Source organism: Oncorhynchus mykiss, chromosome 19, assembly GCF_013265735.2.
Source record: "Oncorhynchus mykiss isolate Arlee chromosome 19, USDA_OmykA_1.1, whole genome shotgun sequence".
NCBI lineage: Eukaryota > Metazoa > Chordata > Actinopteri > Salmoniformes > Salmonidae > Oncorhynchus > Oncorhynchus mykiss.
In genome coordinates, this window is record NC_048583.1 from 50,178,259 (window position 1) to 50,199,878 (window position 21,620).

Below are 21,620 nucleotides of genomic sequence, written 5' to 3' on the forward strand. Positions count from 1 at the left end.
TGGCCTTGAGATAGAAGCTGTTTTTCAGTCTCTCGGTCCCAGCTTTGATGTACCTGTACTGACCTCGCCTTCTGGAGGATAGTGGGGTGAACAGGCAGTGATGTCCTTGATAATCTTTTTGGCCTTCCTGTGACATCGGGTGCTGTAGGTGTCCTGGAGGGCAGGTAGCTTGCCCCCGGTAATGTTTTAGGCAGACCGCACCACCCTCTGGAGAGCCTTGCGGTTGCGGGCGGTGCAGTTGCTGTACCAGGCGGTGATACAGCCCGACAGGATACTTTCAATTGTGCATATGTCAAAGTTAGTGAGGGTTTTTGCTGTCAGCAAATTGAAGTGAGTCTAGAAGTGAGTCTAACTTTGTGGAAATTAATATTTGTGTCATTCTCAAAACTTTTGGCCACGACTGTACAGTACATGGAGCATTAGTATCAAGGTGCAGATCTGAGTACTGTAAAGGTAGCTGGCTAGTGATGGCTGTTCAACTGTCTGATGCCCTGGTGATAGAAGCTGTTTCTCAGTCTCTCGGTCCTGGTTCTGATGCACCTATACTGTCTGTCTGCTAAATGGAAGCAGTTCAATTTAAATGTTTGAATATGAAATGATTCGTGGTGGGATGAAATGTGATTTTAGCTTCTAAAATGTGAGATTTGGGTTTTCATAAGATAGGGCTCAGCTCAATCAGTGGCCCGCTCTGTGAAGGGACATGGGCTATAAAACTTTTCAAACACGCCCTCCTCTCCCTTCCTATATAAGCCCTTGACAACAATGTAACCTCCTGTTCCAAGGATGTGAGGACGACGGTCTGATGTCAGAATGGTTCAGATAATAACTACAGAACGAAGCCAACATCAGCGTGAGCTTTGGTTGCGAATGGTATGAACTTTGAACTCTTATTCACTACAGAAGTGATACCTCCTAGCCGTTGAGTTAGCAACAGTCGCTGCAAACGAGGGTTAGGAAGGAACAGACAGAGCATCCCGTCTACCACACAACGACGTTCCTACAACGTATTCAATTTACCAGCAGAGACATTCTTCAAGGGACAAAGGACTCGGTTGGGCAACACGGCCTTCCATCTACCACCAACCTGCCGAAGCGCAGCTCAGAGTATATATTTATTGCATTTTCCTTTTCCAAATGGACGGTAATTTAGAATGCATAAGATACTGTATTTACGATAGCACAGCTTCACCCTTTGTTCCTCAGTCTTCCCGCTCTTTCACTCAAACCGAGACCCTTTTCTTTTGTGTAACCAGCTGTCATATCTGTTCCGCCAGCTAGGGATGTTTTCCTTTATGACGTAATTTGTAATCAAGTTATGACTTAAATATGTGTATGTGTAATTCTGTGTGATTAGTTAGGTATTTAGTGAATAAATAATTAAACCCAATTTTGTATTGCTGATACAACTTGTTAGCCAGGGTTGGTGCAGATAACCAAGAATTTACAACTTTCAGATGAGACTGAATTAAGATGACGATTAATATTGACTGCTATTGATGTAAAATATTACTAGGTCTTTAAGACTTTATTCGGAAGATAACAGCTCTATAAATATTATTTTGTGGTGCCCAACTCTCTAGTTAATTACATTTACATGATTAGCTCAATCAGGTAATATAAATTACAGGGAAAGGAATTTATAGAATAGCATGTCATATCACTTAATCCGGCATAGCCAAAGACACGACACCGGCCTATGTAAATTATTGAGGTGTTTTTGTTTCTCCTATGTCACCAAGAGCAACAGGAAAACACTAACATGTGAGCCCCACTTGCTGACTGTGAATCTTACAGTGAGCTCTCCCAGTGACCATAACTTGAGCATCTAAATGTGATTGAGGGTAAGAGCGGATTACTGACACAAAATCCAGATCAGACCTCATCTCCTCTCAAAGTTTTGCAGACAGAGGATTTGAAGAACGAAAAAAAAGAAGCCTCTTTTTGGAGAGTTTCCTTACCAAGACCCTTAGCATGTTGATTAATACATGGCTTATAAACTCAGCAAAAAAAGAAACGTCCCTTTTTCAGGACCCTGTCTTTCAAAGATAATTCGTAAAATCCAAATTACTTCCCAGATCTTCATTGTAAAGGGTTTAAACACTGTTTCCATATTTGTTCAATGAACCATAAACAATTAATGAACATGCACCTGTGGAACGGTCGTTAAGACACTAACAGCTTACAGACGGTAGGCAATTATGGTCACAGTTATGAAAACGTAGGACACTAAAGAGGCCTTTCTACTGACTCTGGAAAACACCAAAAGAAAGATGCCCAGGGTCCCTGGTCATCTGCGTGAACGTGCCTTAGGCATGCTGCAAGGAGACACGAGGACTACAGATGTGGCCAGGGCAATACATTGCAATGTCCGTACTGTGAGATGCCTAAGAGAGCGCTACAGGGAGACAGGACAGACAGCTGAAAGTCCTCGCAGTGGCAGACCACGTGTAACAACAACTGCACATGATTGGTACATCCGAACATCACACCTGCGGGACAGGTACAGGATGGCAACAACAACTGCCCGAGTTACACCAGGAACACACAATCCTTCCATCAGTGCTCAGACTGTCCGCAATAGGCTGAGAGAGGCTGGACTGAGGGCTTGTCGGCCTGTTGTAAGGCAGGACCTCACTAGACATCACCGGTAACAACGTTGCCTATGGGCACAAACCCACCGTCGCTGGACCAGACAGGACTGGCAAAAAGTGCTCTTCACTGACAAGTCATAGTTTTGTCTCACCAGGGGTGATGGTCGGATTCGCGTTTATCGTCGAAGGAATGAGCGTTACAGCAAGGCCTGTACTCTGGAGCGGGATCAATTTGGAGGTGGAGGGTCCGTCACGGTCTGATGCGGTGCATCACAACATCATCGGACTGAGCTTGTTCTCATTGCAGGCAATCTCAACGCTGTGCGTTACAGGGAAGACATCCTCCTCCCTCATGTGGTACCCTTCCTGCAGGTTCATTCTGACATGACCCTCCAGCATGACAATGCCACCAGCCATACTGCTCGTTCTGTGCATAATTTCCTGCAAGACAGGAATGTCAGTGTTCTGCCGTGGCCAGCGAAGAGCCCGGATGGCAATCCCATTGAGCATGTCTGGAACCTGTTGGATCGGCGGGTGAGAGTTAGGGCCATTCCAACCAGAAATGTCCGGGAACTTGCAGGTGTCTTGGTGGAAGAGTGGGGTAACATCTGGCAAATCTGGTGCAGTCAATGAGGAGGAGATGCACTGCAGTAGTTAATGCAGCTGGTGGCCACACCAGATACTGACTATTACTTTTGATTTTGACCCCCCATTTGTTCAGGGACGCATTATTCAATTTCTGTTAGTCACATGTCTGTGGAACTTGTTCAGTTTATATGTCTCATGTCCTTTTGCTGAGTTTTGCTGAGTTTATATTGGGTAAATATATTAAACAAATATTATTATTCACTGAGACCTGAATTCTAACTTCAAGCCAATGTGTAATATTCACATTGACATCATTCATATTTACTGTGTCTATGAACTATGGAAAAACACTTTGGAGTACTTTACATGAAATTATGGGCAGAAATGCTAATTCAACTTCATCTTTCAAGGCTCATTCATCACAAAACCTTTCGATATGATACTTTGAGGAAATGTGTACTTACTATGCCTGTGATATGTGGATTCCCCACCTAGCTATCTTAAGATGAATGCACTAACTGTAATTCTCTCTGGATAAAAATGACAAAAATTGTCAAATGTACAGTAAATGTAAAATTAGTCCTTTTTAAAAGATATGAGATCTCCTCTTCTCTCTACTGAGGAAGCTGGCTTGCTAGGAGCCCAAATGTCTCTCTGTGAACTCAAAAGGTCATTGGATAACAGGAATAAATGAAAATCACCTGGTTGTGATGGTATTCCTCCTGAGGTACTATGTATTTAAAAAATGTAGGTCCACTGTTACTTAAAATGATCAACACAGCCGTTCACAAAGGTTCATTTGAAAGGTATGTAAATACTGCACTAATTTCGCTTTTGTTTTAAAAAAGGATGCCACCCAGTGCTCTCACTTTGATAAACACAGATATTAAACTATTTTCAAAACTTCTGCCCTCCCGTTTCAAAACATGCATACCCAAATTGGTACATCCGAACCAAAGCGAGTTTGTTAAAAAACGATTATCCTCAGATAAGATATTACATATCTTACACGCTTCATCAGAAACCAAAGCTCCTTGGGCAGTTCTGTCTCTCGACGCAGAAAAAAGCTTTTGATAGACTAGAATGGTCATATCTTTGTCCAGTTTTGGAACATATGGGGTGGGGCTACAATTTCATTAATATGATTCAAATACTATATGCCAATCCCTCAGCCATAATAACAGGTAATGCCTGCTCTGTTTCGTTCTGAGTTATTAGAATTATCAACAGCGAGAATGAATGGTGCTAGTCAAGGAACAATTGAGGCCTGGACAAATATACTTGACCCTGTAAAGAATAATCTCAGCTAAAGCCCAACACATACAAAAAACAATATACACTTTGTGTACAAAACAATAAGAACACCTGCTCTCTCCATGACATAGACTGACCAGGTGAATCCAGGTGAAAGCCATGATCTCTTATTCATGTAACTTGGTAAATTCACTTCAAACAGTGTAGATGAATGGAAGGAGGCAGGTTAAACAATTGTTTTTAAGCCTTGAGACAATTGAGAATGGATTGTGTATGTGTGCCATTCAGAGGGTGAATGGGCAAGACAAAAGATTTAAGTGACTTTGAACAGGGTATGTTAGTAGGCAATGTTGTTGGGGTTTTCAAGCTCAACCGTTTCCTGTGTCAAGAATGGTCCACCATGGGTGACCATGGGTGACTGACGAGCAACCCTAGTTGCTGGAGGTGGTTGGAAAGGGGTGGGAAACATGATTTTTGGGAGGGCTGTGGGTTGGATGGGGACATGTTAGCTGGGTGGGGTTGTGGGAATCGGATGGGATGGGAGGTTGGGGCTCACTTTTTTAATTTTTTACAATAGAATAGATCAACTTTTCTACTATGGAGGATAGAAGATTAACATAGGCTAGTGATTTTTCCTGTTTGTTACTCGTCTTGTTGGCATCTTCAAAGTGCCCATCAGAATTAGGTAAGAAGGGACGCACATCGTTGCATCCTTGACTTGCATGTTCTGTTAATATGAATTACCATAATCTAAATGTGATTTCTGGCATTCTAATCATTGAAACTCGTTTTTCAACCACTCCACAAATTTCTTGTTAACAAACTATAGTTTTGTCAAGTCGGTTAGGTCATCTACTTTGTGCATCACACAAGTCATTTTTCCAACAATTGTTTACAGACAGATTATTTCACTTATAATTCACAGTATCACAATTCCAGTGGGTCAGAAGTTTACATACACTAAGTTGACCGTGCCTTTAAACAGCTTAGACAATTCCAGACAATGATGTCATGGCTTTAGAAGCTTCTAATAGGCTAATTGACATAATTTGAGTCCATTGGAGGTGTACCTGTGGATGTATTTCAAGGCTTACCTTCAAACTCAGTGCCTCTTTGCTTGACATCATGGGGAAATCAAAAGAAATCAGCCAAGACCTCAGAAGAAAATTTGTAGACCTCCACAAGTCTGGTTCATCCTTGGGAGCAATTTCCAAATCCCTGAAGTTACCACGTTCATCTGTACAAACAATAGTACACCAGTATAAACACGATGGGACCACGCAGCCGTCATACCGCTCAGGAAGGAGATCTCCTAGAGATGAACGTAATTTGGTGCGAAAAGTGCAAATCAATCCAAGAACAACAGCAAAGGACCTTGTGAAGATACTGGAGGAAACAAGTAAATTCACCCAACTTATTGTGGGAAGCTTGTGGAAGGCTATCTGAAACATTTGACCCAAGTTAAACAATTTAAAGGCAACGCTACCAAATACTAATTGAGTGTATGTAAACTTCTGACCCTCTGGGAATGTGATGAAAGAAATAAAAGCTGAAATAAATAATTATCTCTACTATTATTGACACTTCACCTTCTTAAAATAAAGTGGTGATCCTAACTGATCTAAGACAGGGAATGTTTACTAGGATTTAATGTCAGAAATTGTGAAACGGAGTTTAAATGTATTTGGCTAAGGTGTATGTAAACTTTAGACTTCAGCTGTGTATGTATGTAAATTGTAGTCTTTTGTCTGTATTTTTTTTAATGTGATGGGACCCCAGGAAGACTAGCTGTCACCACTGGCATTGGCGAATGGGGATTCTAATAACAACCATAAAATGATGCGTGATTTATGCTTATGTGGACATACCTTCAGTAAAATGAAGAGGCACGTAGCATTCTATAGGAAGTGATTGATGCCTTTTTATGTTAAAGCATTTCACTGGGTCATGCATTTTAATTGCATGGGAATCATGGTTGTTGTTTGCTCCCTGATCCGTTGACCTTTCAGAATGGTTTACCTCCCCAACATGCCCACAAAAGCAAATCTGGTTCACACTGGTTCTAATGCTCCATCCTAGCCTTTCAAATAATTAAAAGTTGTCAGGCGTTTGGTTCAAGCCTCCAATTGCTGTTTGTTTTCACACCACAGAGTGGTAAAGAAGTGATAATGTTGCACCACTGAGGCACAGTAACACATGTTCAAGTGAGTGGAACTGAGCCCTGTACTATGAATTAGTTTGAGGATTTACTGAGGTAACTTTGGTCAACTCTGAGTTCAACTCAGGATAACCGGTCACACGAATGTGGCTCACCTTTAAGCCAGGTACATTTCTATGGCAATGAATCCATCAGAACTAACCTACTCTGGGACAGGCTAACTTCATTGATCCATTGATTCAAGTGTCTGAGCTGCCAGTTGAGGACACATTAAGTCAGATTATCTTCCTCTCGCAAAGATATCATCCCCTTCACTTGAGGAAGATTACTTATTAAATATTTTATTAAACAAATGTTTTTTTGTGTTAAAATAGTAATGTTAAAATACCTATCACGTTACATATTTAGTAATGACAGATTGCATTTTGAAAATTCACCAGAGTAAAACTTTTGCATGACCTAATACAATTATTTGATCTATAGGAGTGGGGGGGAAAGGTGCTCCTGCATTGATAAAGCCAGCTAGCTCTGTCTCACGTCAGAATTAGACATGCATCCATGTTTATCAAAAGTCCAATTTCAAAGTTGTTGCAAATGTCAAATTTCGAAGTGTTTAAGGTTAAGTTTAGGCATTAATTCAGAAATCTTAAGGTTAGGCATGAACTCCAAAGGGTTAAGGTTTGGGATAGGCTTAAAACAAAATGTCGTATTTCTGGAATTGAACATGCAACCTTTCGAATCAGAGGTAGATGCCCATCTGTCATCCCTGTCCACAATGCCCTAGCAAAACTGAAACCTACTTGACGGTACCAGTGCTCACTGTTGCCCCTAGTGGCCGGTTTCTACATCATCTCCCGACGTCCTCAGACATGGATGGCAGTCGAATAATGATTTGTATCACGGGTGACCTGGCTGGATAAAGCATTGATTTGATGGCATTAAAGATGGCATTAATGATACACCTAGTAAAATAAAGACTGCACTTCTAACACCCTATTTCACACCATAGCCTGCTGAATTTGCAAGATCACTTTTTGATTTTGGCACAAAAGAAAATGTGGCACTGACTCACCCATGGAATGATGGTTCAGCATTGTCTCAATGAGGCGTTCGGCATTAGAATAGCCATGTGCAACATGAACGTGCAGTTACAAACCCAGCTCGAGCCGGCTCGAGTAAGCGGTGGGTGCACGATCAATATCCACCTCCGTAATACGGATATAGCCTGAGCGGGAATGTGAAGCTAACTGAAGCTAGCTTGCTTTATAAAAGCCTGAATAGATCTACTGTACCTTGCTTCATAGTATACCACTCAGGTCTGTGACGTGCATGGATAAGGGTTACATTTTTACTCTTAGCAGACGCTCTTATCCAGAGCGACTTAAAGTAGTGAGTGCATACATTTTCATAGTTCAATGTTTTATCTGTCTTGGACACCACCAAGTTAGATTTTAAAGACTCATAATAACTTACAGGACCTTTATACATATCACCTGCCAGTTCATCTAGTCTGTGTTTTCTAGCCTCCAACATCACTGTGCTTAACACTTGTTTCACTTCACATGTTGATTTTCTAAAATGCTAAGGCCATAATCATCATGTAAGACCAAGAGGTATGAGAGCTTTCCTGCTGTTCTTTTATAGATGTTTATAGAAACAGCCTACTTTACCTCAATGCTAACTACAACAGTAAACACCATGCAGGCAGTGGCATGTAGTCATGGATACCAAGGGAAGCCAGGCTTCCCCCAAAAACGTATGTATAATTTATCTTTCATCTCTCTGTGTTTCATAATATTCCTTCAGGCTAAATGTATCTCACAGGAGAAAGCATCCGAGGGAGCGAAACAGCGCCCCTGTCTCAGCCATCTATCTGATGCTGTCTGGTCCAAACGAGTATGACATTGTTGCCGCCCATAGCTTTGACGGCAAGGGAAGCCAGCAGATCTGGGTTCCCTTGACGAAAAAAGTATAAAACCTTTTCCAATCAGCATTGGCGCTAAACTGAGCGAGCTCAACTGTGAATGGTCCTGGCGCACCAAAAGAAAAGTGTTGAGGGAAATCAGCTTGGATTTGGCGTCACTCCTATCGAATCCCATTGAGAGCATATGTCATTGACAGAAAAATTTGAATTTTTGCAACTAGTTGTTGTCCTCTGGTGGCCAGCCAGCTAGCTAAAATTGGCCCTTTCTTTAATTAGCCATGGATGGAGATAGGGATTTGGACTTGTGGTTTTACTTAATTCTCTGTACTGGCCAATGATTATAACGGCAACTCTAATCCAACTATTAATTCATACATTGTTGTGCCCCCGGCCTGAGAGAATGGAAGTTCAATATGTAGCTAGATGTAGAAGGCTAATGTTAACTAGCTAACGTTTACCATGAATGGATGTTAGGTTAGCGAGCAAGCATTTTAGCCAGTTAGCCTAGGACAACAAAAAATAAAAGCGTGTACTGTAAGTGATAGATAATTTTGTCAACATGAAAGAGGGGAAGATGGCATTGGCATTTCTCTACAAGTGGGGTGAGTCAACATGTTTTTCTACTTGCATGAACACGCACACACACGCAAACAAAAACCAGAACCATGGACAGCCACATCATAAAGACTAAATGGTTTTTGGTATCTTTTAGTTGTCACTGGCTTCCCCAGTGATTTTACCAAAACACCGCTACTGCATGCAGGTAGGAGATGGGATGCAAATGAAGACAAATGGATGTAAATCAATGCAAATTCCTTCCTCAGAAAATGACTGCATGCAAAGCGCAGACTGTAGAAAATGGGAGCAATGAGGACTTGCCTATGAAAGTGATCTTGAGAGGGAACACTGATGCCTGATGATCCTCACTTACCAGGCCCTGTTAGCAAGGCTCATGTAGAATTGTCAGAGTGTTTCATCTTGACACGTGATCTTTTTGTTTCTTGAGCAACTCTACCACACATCTGGCAGGTAGCCTAGTGGTTAGACCGTTGGGCCAGTAACCAAAAGGTTCCTGGATCGAATCCCTGAGCTGACAAGGTGCAAATGTGCCATTCTGCCCCTGAGCATGGCAGTTAACCCACCGTTTCCCGGGCACCAAAGATGTGGATGTCAATTATGGCAGCCCCTGCACTTCTCTGATTCAGAGGGGTTGGGTTAAATGCAGAAGACACATTTCAGTTGAATGCATTCAGTGGTACAACTGACTAGGTTTCCCACTCCACCTCAAACACTTCATACAAAACACAATTCCCCTGGTACACCATCAGCACTTGTCTTGTTGCCAACCAATACAGTACACAACCTTTACAGAGCTTCACTGTGATCCAAAGCAGGATTACTGGAAACTAAGGAGATTAACATGTTTGGTTGATGCATATAATCCTAGGGTTGGGTGGTTTAAGTGACTGATAAGATGCTTTGCTTACAGGGAGCAGAGGGACACAACTATTTGATTGAAACAAATCTTAAATTACCACAATCAAAATCTTGTCATTTAAATTAACCATTGGAAAGAACTTCAGGCTCCGCTTCTAAATCTGAAGAAACAATATGAATCTTGTCAAGTGATTTAGAATGTAGTTTACCCTTCCTTTGGACAAGAGCCAAAAAGCGAGACCCAAAATCAAGATAATGGAAGGATTTGAAAAATACAGAATCCCACTTCTTTGATTTAGATCAAATTTACAAAAGCAGGTTGGCATTTGTCATGAATCTCACACTGGAGGCAGCTCTGCAGTGGTCGATAACTGGCACAGCCACAATCATAAAAATCTGATTTTAAACCTAACCCTAACCCTAAATTAAGACCAAAAAGGTCATTTTTGTTTGCATACATTTTTATGCTGTAGCCAATTTTGACTTTGCAGCCGAAAATCGCTCAATTCTGCCTCCAGGGCAAGATTCATAACAATAAACAACCTGCTATACAAAATGCAGACAGCCAGTAAGCATGTTAAGAGTCATGAAAGTGGTGCCAAGTAGGCCACCAAATTAAATTGGTCACATTGTTTGAGATGGCTGAAAAATGGCTGCCCTTGAATGGCAAATGCTAAAATAAGGACATAAGGTGGACAGTCAAACCAGTTTTAACTCAAATCACTGGGAGGCCTAGATACAGTTCATTTGGGAAAGTATTCAGACTACTTGACTTTTCCAACATTTTGTTACGTTACAGCCTTATTCAAAAAATTGTGGTGGTTTTCTCATCAATCTACACACAATACCCCAATAATGACAAAGCAAAAACAGGTTTTTCTAAATGTTTGCAAATGTATAAAAACATTTTTTAATCACATTTACAGAAGTATTCAGACCCTATACTCTGTTGAAGCACTTTTGGCAGCGATTACAGCCTCAAGTCTCCTTGGGTATGACGCTAAAGTTTAGCACACCTGTATTTGGGAAGTTTCTCCCATTCTTCTCTGCAGATCCTCTCAAGCTCTGTCAGGTACGATGGAGAGCGTCGCTGCACAGCTATTTTCAGGTCTCTCCAGAGATGTTCGGTCGGATTCAAGTCCGGGCTCAGGCAGGGCCACTCAAGGACATTAAGAGACTTGTCCCGAAGCCACTCCTGCGTGGTCTTGGCTGTGTGCTTAGGGTCTTTGAACTGTTGAAGGTCAACCTTCGACCCAGTCTGAGGCCCTGAGCAGGTTTTCATAAAGGATCTCTGTACTTTGCTCTGTTCATCTTTCCCTCGATCCTCACTAGTCTCCCAGTCAGTGCTGCTGAAAAACATCCCCACAGCCTGACGCTGCCACCACCATGCTTCACTATATGGATGGTGCCAGTGTTTCTCCAGATGTGACACTGCATTCAATCTTGGTTTCAGACCACATAATCTTGTTTCCCATGGTCTGAATGTCTTTAGGTGTCTTTTGGCAAACTCCAAGAGGGCTGTCATGTGCCTTTTACTGAAGTGGCTTCTGTCAGGCCCCTAACATAAAAGGCCTGATTTGCAAAGTGCTGCAGAGATGGTTGTCCTTCTGGAAGAATCTCCCAGCTCCACAGAGGAACACTGGAGCTGTCCGAGTGATCGTCAGGTTCTTGGTCACCTCCCTGACCAAGGCCCTTCTCCCCCAGGTTTCTCAGTTTGGCCGGGCAGCCAGCTCTGGGAAGAGCTTTGGTTCCAAACTATAATTTAATGGAGGCCACTGTGGGACTACAATGCTGCAGGAATGTTTTGGTAACCTTCCCCAGATCTGTGCCTAGACCCAATCCTTTCCTCAAAGCTCTAGACATTTCCTTTAACCTCATGGCTTGGTTTTTGCTCTGACATGCAGTGAACTGTGGGACATTAGGTGTGCCTTTTCCAAATGTCCAATCAATACCACAGGTGGACTCCAAGTTGTAGAAACAGGATGCACCAGAGCGCAATTGCAAATACTATTGCAAGGGATTTGTTGCAAAGAAAATGTCTAAAGCCGTTTTCACATCGTTGACAGTCAAACTAAGTGTAGAGTATCCAAAACATTTAATGAATTTTATAAGTCTAACTTGTTTAAGTCAAGGGGTCTGAATACTTTCCAATGTTACACCTTGCCACAGAAGTTGGAATAAGTGTCATTTGAAGACTGCATGGATTTCGTCCCACTAAATTAGACCAATAAGTTCCAAACATGCCATTAACAGATTTTTCCCCAACAGTTCAAGCAAAAATTCTTGCCCTTTGCTAAGCAGCCAATAGTTGGACAGTTAATAGAAAACAATCTGTAAGGCACACAATTGTTAACCAGTAATTTGAGAAAGACCTGCGGCATTGGATTTGTAAGACAAATGGAAAAGCCAATGAATGCCAAGCTTTGGAATTGACAGGATAAGTCAGTTATATTCAATGTCATATTTTATTGTACAAGGATATTAAATATTAATCATGACAAATACATTTCAAAGCTTTATTGAACCCGACATACAAAGAGATCTAAAAGCATCACTGACTTACATAAGTCACATGTTTACAATATAAAATTCAATAAGTTCATCACAAGTGTAGGCTACATCAAGCCTCTGACAAAGTATCCATTGCAGTTGCAGGAGTAAAAATAGTACTGTTAAGGACATAAGTGCCACAGATCAGACAAATATAGGCTGTTATTTTCCACAATGCACCCCAAACAGTTGCTGATTTCCCCAGGCACAGCCAAAATGTACACAAGTTAAACTCTGCTGTCTGAAATCAGGAACAGTGGGACCAAGTGAATCAAAGGAGTAGGGGCGTCTCAGATAATGGGTCGTAACTTGATTTCAAAAAACGCACAGACGCGCACCAGTGGTCCGTGGCCATGTAGCTCACGTTGGGGACAACAGTCTCTAAAGCTAACCCTTTACCTCATTCTCCTAACCTGGCACACCAAGTCACCTAACCGGCCACGTTAATTATCCTTACCTGCCATGTAAACAAATGTCAAGAAACGGTCTCAACACCAGAACTGACAAATTCAGGGTGTTTTACCAGGAAAAGCAGGCACCAATGTGCTTTTCCTGATTTCATGGGGTTTCTGGATTTGCGGTCTGCAATTACACAATATTGAGTCTAAGAATAGAGTTTAATAGAGCCTCATGGCCTGCCTCCATGGAGGCAACAGCCAGGTCACTAAAGAACCACTGCAAAATTAGACACCTTTCCAGGTAAGCACGATGTCTGGAGATTACTTCAAAATTGGCCACTAGGGGCAACAGTGAGCACTATTACCATGAATTAGTAATGTGTTCAATCCCAGTGCTAGGCACTTTAAATGACTTCACCCTATCCCAAACCTTACCCATTTGTGAATTAATGCCTAAACCTCAAAGGTATATGGACAAACGTCCCATTCTGCAGTGAGACAGCTTGTTGCCAAGCCATGGGCTTGGGGCCAGTGAGCAGAGTGTAGGCCTACGGTTTGAAGCAGCCAGGAGGTGCGAGCATAAAGAAAAGTGTTTTTGCCCGTGCCACCGAATCCCACAGCTTAGGTGCGCATATGGCTACCTTCCGAGAATTAATAATGTGCTCTTTGTAAAACATTTGCACATCTAGGCTGCCGATGTTAGTCTTGGCTTTTGTTCAGTGCAGATGAACCCTCTAGAAGCAGCCCTGTAGGAGCGAGCCCACCACAGGGATGAGGAGCGTGAATGCACTGGACTGCAAGGTCACACTGGCTCCTTGAGGAATGGAGACGGTCGTGGTACTGACGTTCGTGGTACTGACGTTCGTGGTACTGACGTTCGTGGTACTGACGTTCGTGGTACTGACGTTCGTGGTACTGACGTTCGTGGTACTGACGTTCGTGGTACTGACGTTGAGCATCGAGGAACTGGTGAAGTCAGCTTTGGTCACATTCGTAGGAAGGGACTGTGTGGTAGTGTTTTGCGCATGGACCTAAAACAAGAGCAGAGGGGCACGTCACTGTCTGGGCATTGGCCAGATGGGAGAAAAGTAAAAAGTTAACCTGAAACATTTGACAAAAGGAACAATACATCTAATCACTTCCGTCCAACTCATTTCAAAGAGCAAACACATGCGTAAAGTTGAGATTTAGGCACACAGAAATGGGTGTGGCATAAAACAATCCTATGGCAAAATGTTTTAACACAATGTATTTAAATTAATACGCATGTTATTGGTGTTGAGTGGCATCCTTTTGGGAAATGCGTTTCCCTAGTCTAGGCCTATAGGGTGACGGACAATATCCTGCAGTTGAATTTCGCAGGGGAGAGAAAAAAGTCGCTCTCAAATTACATAAACCTATCTGAAGTAATTTCACGTCAAGACTATCTGAAAGGAGGCATTACGGTGTCATGTCTCTTGACTCAAATTATGGCACACTAGGTCGCTAAATATTCTAAATGACTAACTGAAAACATCTGGAGGCCAATTACCCGCGCCATCATTCGTTTGTCAATGAGAAAATACATTAACCAAATTCAACATTTAGATTGAAACCGTAAAAAAAAAAACGGAATAGCCATTTTGAATGTTGCACCTGTTGAAATGCCTTTACTTTCCAAAATGGGTAGGTAGGTAACGTTATCCTAATGAAAACTGAGTAGACTTCAAATCAAACATGCAACGAGTTTTGTTAGAAGAAACGCTCTTACCTGTGATGAAAAAAGCATGGCAAAGAGAAGGAATCCAATGTAAACGGTCGTCATTTTGTTGGCTGTCTCTGTTCCAATTATGTACGTTGTGACTGCTTTGTCTATGGCTTTTCTCACTGCGAATGACTGCAGTAAAAATTCAGGGGATTTTTATAACCCCCACCGATTGTGACGAGCGAATCCCCAAAACCAACTGCCTATCCAGTCTCCCTGCCCCCCTATCCATAGAGATAGATAGAGGACTCTAGTCCCCCAAGCGCTATTGAGGACTTTCACCATTTTTAAGTAGTCAACTGGGAGGGACATCCTATAGGTTATGGAAGGATCACATAATTCTATACGGGATCAGCCAATAAATTACACTCATCACTCTCCGGCTACCACCTGGTTACTCAACACTGCACCTTAGAGGCTGCTGCCCTATAGACATGGAATCACTGGTCACTTAATAATGGAACACTAGTCACTTTAATAATGTTTACATACTGCTTTGCTAATTTCATGTGTATTTATTATATTCTACTGTATTTCAGTTAACGCCACTCCAACATTGCTCATCGTAATATTTATATATTTCTCAACTCTATTCTTTTGATTTGTGTGTGTTGTTGTGAATTCTTTAGATTTGTGTGTGTTGTTGTGAATTGTTAGATATTACTGCACTGTTGGAGCTAGGAACACAAGCGTTTCACTACACCCACAATAACATCTGCTAAATATGTGTATGTGACCAATAAAATTTGATTTGATTTCATGAGCAAACATCACACTCCTGGTGGCAGTACGCACCCTTTATGTTTGCTTGCCAACTCAGAGATTACCTGAAATACTGGCAGATCAATCAATTATCCTTGTAGTTAAATTTAGCCCAATCACTTGAATGCCCCTACAACTCATAATTACCAGTGGGTAACTCGTCTATCATCCCTGATCCCCGACTTCTCCCACATGCTGACCACTGACATCACCTGTTAAGGAAATAACCTCGATAAAGGCATTTTTGGGGGAGCCAAGATGGCATCGCTGTGAGAGGGAGCATTTTTTCTATTGTCCAAGCAACTTTGAGGGTTAGGTGGTTAACAGTCTAATATTGGCTATCAATGTAGCAAGACACTAACTATAACTTGTTTTAGCTACATATGGCAACTTTAGAGTTTGTTTTTGTCAAGTTGAATGGGAAGAACACGACAGAAAGACAACAGAAGACGGAATATCCAAGCCTCACAAAAGATGGCAGGCATGCTAGCTAGCTAGCTACGACAAGAGCCAGAGCTGTGATTGAGGATGATTTCCACTCAGTTTCCGATTCACCTGGGTCAATAGAAGAAATTAGAGGTTCTGAATTAAATTAAAAAAGGAAAATCACCTGGTCCTGATGGCCTGTCAGTTGAATTCTATAGACAGTTTTGGGAGTTGCTAGAAGCCCCTAATTTTTATGTTTCAAGGTTGCATTGAAAATGGTGAATACTTATTTTCCACCATAATTTGCAAATAAATTCATTAAAAATCCTACAATGTGATTTTCTGGATTTTTTTTCTCATTTTGTCTGTCATAGTTGAAGTGTACCTATGATGAAAATTACAGTCCTCTCTCATCTTTTTAAGTGGGAGAACTTGCACAATTGGTGGCTGACTAAATACTTTTTTGCCCCACTGTACATATTACCTCAACTAACCGGTGCCCCTGCACAATGACCCTGTACCGGTACTCCCCTGTATATAGTCTCGCTATTGTTATTTTGCTGCTCATCTTTAATTACGTGTTAGTTTTATTTCTTATTCTTATTCATATTTTTTTGAAATGTTACTGCAATGTTACTGTTACTGGGCTCGTAAGTAAGCATTTCACTGTAAGGTCTACCTACACCTGTTCTATTCGGCACGTGTGACTAATAAAATGTGATTTGATTTGAAACTTCCACATGTACATTTTTGTACATATTTTTCATTGCCAGAGTAATCTAATGAATTTAATTTGTCATTTTAGCTAAAATAGGGCTATCACCTCAGTACAAACTTATTAGGCTAGTTGATATCGCAGCCAGCCACCATTACTGTGTAGATATGCCTATTTCTCACATCAATACAGACACAAGGGCTTATTTGTTGGAGGTAAGCCCTATTCAGAAACAAGAGGTAGTCTCTAGTGGAGCCTTCAAAACAACTTGGAAGTCGGTAATCTCTGACTTCCGACAGTGCGTTCAAGACAACTGAGAACTGAGAACGCTCATCCAACTCAGAATTCCAACTCAGAAACTCTGGCATCTTTCTCATACCTGATGTCATGATTTGACCTAGTTTTTTTCCCACTTCACCGGATTAACAGACAAAATCAGTCAACATGACCATGAAAGTTTAGGTATCTACTGATGAGCTCTCCTTTGTCTACACCCATTCAGCATTGTTTACACCCTCTTAAGCCAGCCCCCCCCCCCCCCCCCCCTTTAAGGGTTCACATGTGAGGTCATGTGCTAAACAGTGAGTAGTGTAGTAAATATTAAGACTAAAAGTGGTAGTAGCCTACAAAAAATCCTGGCAAAATGCATAGCACATAGAATAAAAGTGGTTTTCCCAGATATTGTTCATCCTGATCAGACACGTTTTTTACATGGACGATATACTGGAGATAAAGTTGAAGTTTACACACACCTTAGCCAAATACATTTAAACTCAGTTTTTCACAATTCTTGATATTTAATCCTACAAAATATTCCGTTTTAGGTCAGTTAGGATCACCACTTTATTTTAAGAATGTGAAATGTCAGAATAATAGTAGCGAGAATTATTTATTTAAGCTTTTATTTATTTCAGCACATTCCCAGTGGGTCAGAAGTTTACATACACTCAATTAGGATTTGGTAGCATTGCCTTGAAATTGTTTAACTTGGGTCAAATGTTACAGATAACCTTCCACAAGCTTCCCACAATAAGATGGGTGAATTTTGGCCCATTCCTCCTGACAGAGCTGGTGTAACTCAGTCAGGTTTGTAGGCCTCCTTGCTCGCACATGCTTTTTCAGTTCTGCCCACAAATTTTCTATGGGATTGAGGTCAGGGCTTTGGCCACTCCAATACCTTGACTTTGTTGTCGTTAAGTCATTTTGGAGGTGTACCTGTGGAGTACGTTCATCTCTAGGAGACTGAACTTGTCTCCTTCCTGAGCTGTATGACGGCTGCGTGGTCCCATGGTGGGGTCCCATGGGGGTCTACAAAAAAATGTCTGAAGCCTTGGCTGATTTCTTTTGATTTTCCCATGATGTCAAGCAAAGAGGCACTGAGTTTGAAGGTAGGCCTTGAAATACATCCACAGGTACACCTCCAATTGACTCAAATGATGTCAATTAGCCTATCAGAAGCATCTAAAGCCATGACATAATTTTCTGGAATTTTCCAAGCTGTTTAAAGGCACAGTCAACTTATTAAATGTAAACTTCTGACCCAATGGAATTGTGATACAGTGAATTAAGTGAAATAATCTGTCTGTAAACAATTGTTGGAAAAATTACTTGTGTCATGCACAATGTAGATGTCCTAACCGACTTGCCAAAACAAACTATAGTTTGTTAACAAGAAATTTGTGGAGTGGTTGAAAAACAAGTTTTAATGACTCCATCCTAAGAGTATGTAAACTTCCAACTTCAACTGTAATATTCAACAATTACTTGAAACAATTGAACATTATGAAACATCCAAGATACCAGGCCTGGTCTTCAAAGGAGATTTTGAAAAGGCGTTTGGTAAAGTACGACTAGAATTTATATATATATGCCTGGATTACTTTCATTTTGTTGAATCTCTTATACAAATGGTTTAAAGTTATGTACAGCAATCCCAGATGTAAAATAGTATATAAATGGTTACTTCTCAGAAAGTATTGAGCTTTTAAAAGGAGTAAAACAAGGCTGTCTGTTGTCTCCATATCTATTTATTATGGCCATTGAAATGCTAGCCATTCAAATTTTATCCAACAAGAACATTAAGGGTTTAGAAATCCAGACGATAAAAACAAATGTCAATGTATGCCGATGACTCAAGTTTTCTTAAGTCCGCAAACTGGATCCCTGCACACTCTCATGGAAGATCTTGATCACTTTTCTAGCCTTTCTGGACTAAAACCTAATTATGAGAAGAGTACATATTACGTATTGGTTCGGTAAAAGACAGCATTTACCAATAAAATGGGCGGTGAAGTAGACATGCTTGGTATTCAAATCTCAAAAAATATTAATGAACTTACCATAATCAATTTCAATAGAAAGTTTGCAAAAATGTATATGATTCTGCAACCATGGAGAGGTGTTTGATAAAGTACGACTTGTCTATTAATAGGGGGAAAAAAATCACATTTATGAACTCTTTCGTCCTATAACAGTTTACTTACCAATGGTGCTGCCTACTCCAGACGACTCCTTTTTTATTCATATGAGCAAAAAAAAAGGTTTAATTTGGAATCCTAAACCAGACAAAATTAAATGTGCCTATTTATATAATGAATGTGTATTTGGGGGGCTAAAATTAAATATGAATGCTTTAAACCTCTCACTAAAAGCTTCACTCATGCATAAATTATACTTAAAGCCAAAATGGTTCTCCAGTAGATTAAGGGTCACCCTTTCTTTAAAAATTGCCTTTATACAGATTACAACTTCTCATTTCCCGAATAATTGAAAATTCAATTGTTTAAAGTATCACCCTTTCTTAAACAAGCCATACAAAGCTGGTTACAATTTCAGTTTTTATCCTCCAGAAAAGATAGAACAAATATTACAACAAATGTTATGGTTAAACTCAAACTAATGAATAAAAAAACTTTATGGAAAAAAATTGATTATTGTATTGCCCCTATGTAGCTTGTTTCTGGTCACAGGTTCAGGAATGGTAAAAAAAATATATATTCTTGTATTGTCCCTATGTAGCTTGTTTCTGGTCACAGGTTCAGGAATGGTAAAAAAAATATATATTCTTGTATTGCCCCTATGTAGCTTGTTTCTGGTCACAGGTTCAGGAATGGTAAAACAATATATATTCTTGTATTGCCCCTATGTAGCTTGTTTCTGGTCACAGGTTCAGGAATGGTAAAAAAATATATATTCTTGTATTGCCCCTATGTAGCTTGTTTCTGGTCACAGGTTCAGGAATGGTAAAAAAAAAATATATAAAATGTATTAACCTTAGAAACAGCAGTGTTGGATCATTTGGAAATCCATAGTCAAATAATATTACACTCATAGGAAATGTTTATCTTTTTTTTGTTGTTTAATTTTTACCCCTTTTTCTCCCCAATTTTGTGGTATCCAATTGTTTAGGGCTCGGGAGAGACGAAGGTTGAAAGTCATGCGTCCTCCGATACACAACCCAACCAAGCCGCACTGCATCTTAACACAGCGCCATCCAACCCGGAAGCCAGCCGCACCAATGTGTCGGAGGAAACACCGTGCAACCTTGGTTAGCGCGCACCGCGCCCAGCCCGCCACAGGAGTCGCTGGTGCGCAATGAGACAAGGATTTCCCTACTGGCCAAACCCTCCCTAACCCGGGGGACGCTAGGCCAATTGTGCGTCGCCCCCCGGACCTCCCCGTCGCGGCCGGTTACGACAGAGCCTGGGCACGAACGCAGAGTCTGGTGGCACAGCTGACGCTGCAGTACAGCGCCCTTAACCAACCACTGCGCCACCCGGGAGGCCCTAGGAAAGGTTTTTCTTTAGTTCACAATCTGTGGAAACTATACGATTAGAAAGGTTCAAAATGTAAATCACAGCAAAATTGAAAAATACAGCACATAGAAACCAAACGAGGGTGGTCTACGGTGATCGGTGGGATGGGCTGAGCGTGGCTGAGGGATGGGATTAAAGAACTTATGCTTTGTATGTGATTGCTTCATATCAAAGAACCATGTCTCACATCATGGAAGCAACACTTCCCTAAGGTCTAGTAAAAATATTGAACAAGATACATTACATGGTATATGGACACCTGCTTGTCAAACAGCTCATTTCAAAATAATGGGCATCAAGTTGTTCCCCTTTGCTGCTATAAAACAGCCTCCACCTGATGTTGGGGACTTGCTTCCATTCAGCCACAAGGGCATTAGTGAGGTCGAGCGATTAGTCAGCATTCCAATTTATCGCAAAGGTGTTTGATGGGGCTGAGGTCAGTCAAGTTCAACACTGATACTCAAACCTGGTCTTGCTGAAACAGGAAAGGGCCTTGCCCAAATGTTAAAAGCACTAATTGTATGTAGCGTTAAAAAATCTCCCTACACTTAAAGGGGCTAATTCTTCACTCCAGAGAACACTTTTCCACTGCGCCACAGTTCAATGACGGCAGGTTTTACACCAGTCCTGCCGACACGTGGCATTGAGCATGGTGATCTTAGGGTCGTGTGCCGCTACTCTGCCATGGAAACCTATTTCATGAAGCGCCTGAACAGTTCCTGTGCCGACATTACTTCCAGAAATGTGGAACCCTAGTGAAACGGAGACGATTTCCACACGCCGTGTGGCGCGTAGAAATCCCATTCTGTGTGGCCTAACACTGAGCCAGTTGCTTTGACATTTCAGCGCCACCATAACTTAAATCAGGGCAGTTATAGGAAAGAAAAGACTTATCGGCAAGGTGGTATCCGAGGACAGTGCCACATTCAAAGTCACTGAGCTCTTCAGTACAGGTCATTCTGCTGCCAAGTTGTTTTTTTAGTAAGACTGCATGCACGGTGGCTGAACTAGCCAATCCACCAATTTGAAGGTTTGTCTACATACTTCTGGCCATGTTGCGTAGCAACCTTTATGTAGACCTACGGTCAAAGTGTCATGAAAATAAAGCTTGAGCCATCAGCCACAAGAGTCTCACAGCCAGCCAAAGACCAAAATGTAATTTTAGTTGATGGGAAAAAGTGCTCAAGTCTTATTTCTACACCATGCTAAAATATGGACTTCCATTTGGCAGTAAACAAGTTTCAGAATTGACAGGTAG

The 21,620-nt window shown here is 41.3% G+C and overlaps 1 long non-coding RNA gene across 1 annotated transcript; it reads right to left on the bottom strand.

Moving 5' to 3' along the window:
* Window positions 1-12,398: 12,398 nt before the first annotated feature.
* LOC110498073 lies at window positions 12,399-14,884 on the bottom strand. Its single transcript, XR_002469769.2, has 2 exons — window positions 14,651-14,884; window positions 12,399-13,931 (listed from the first exon to the last, which is right to left on the bottom strand). It is a non-coding gene; the product is annotated as an uncharacterized LOC110498073 (long non-coding RNA).
* Window positions 14,885-21,620: the final 6,736 nt, after the last annotated feature.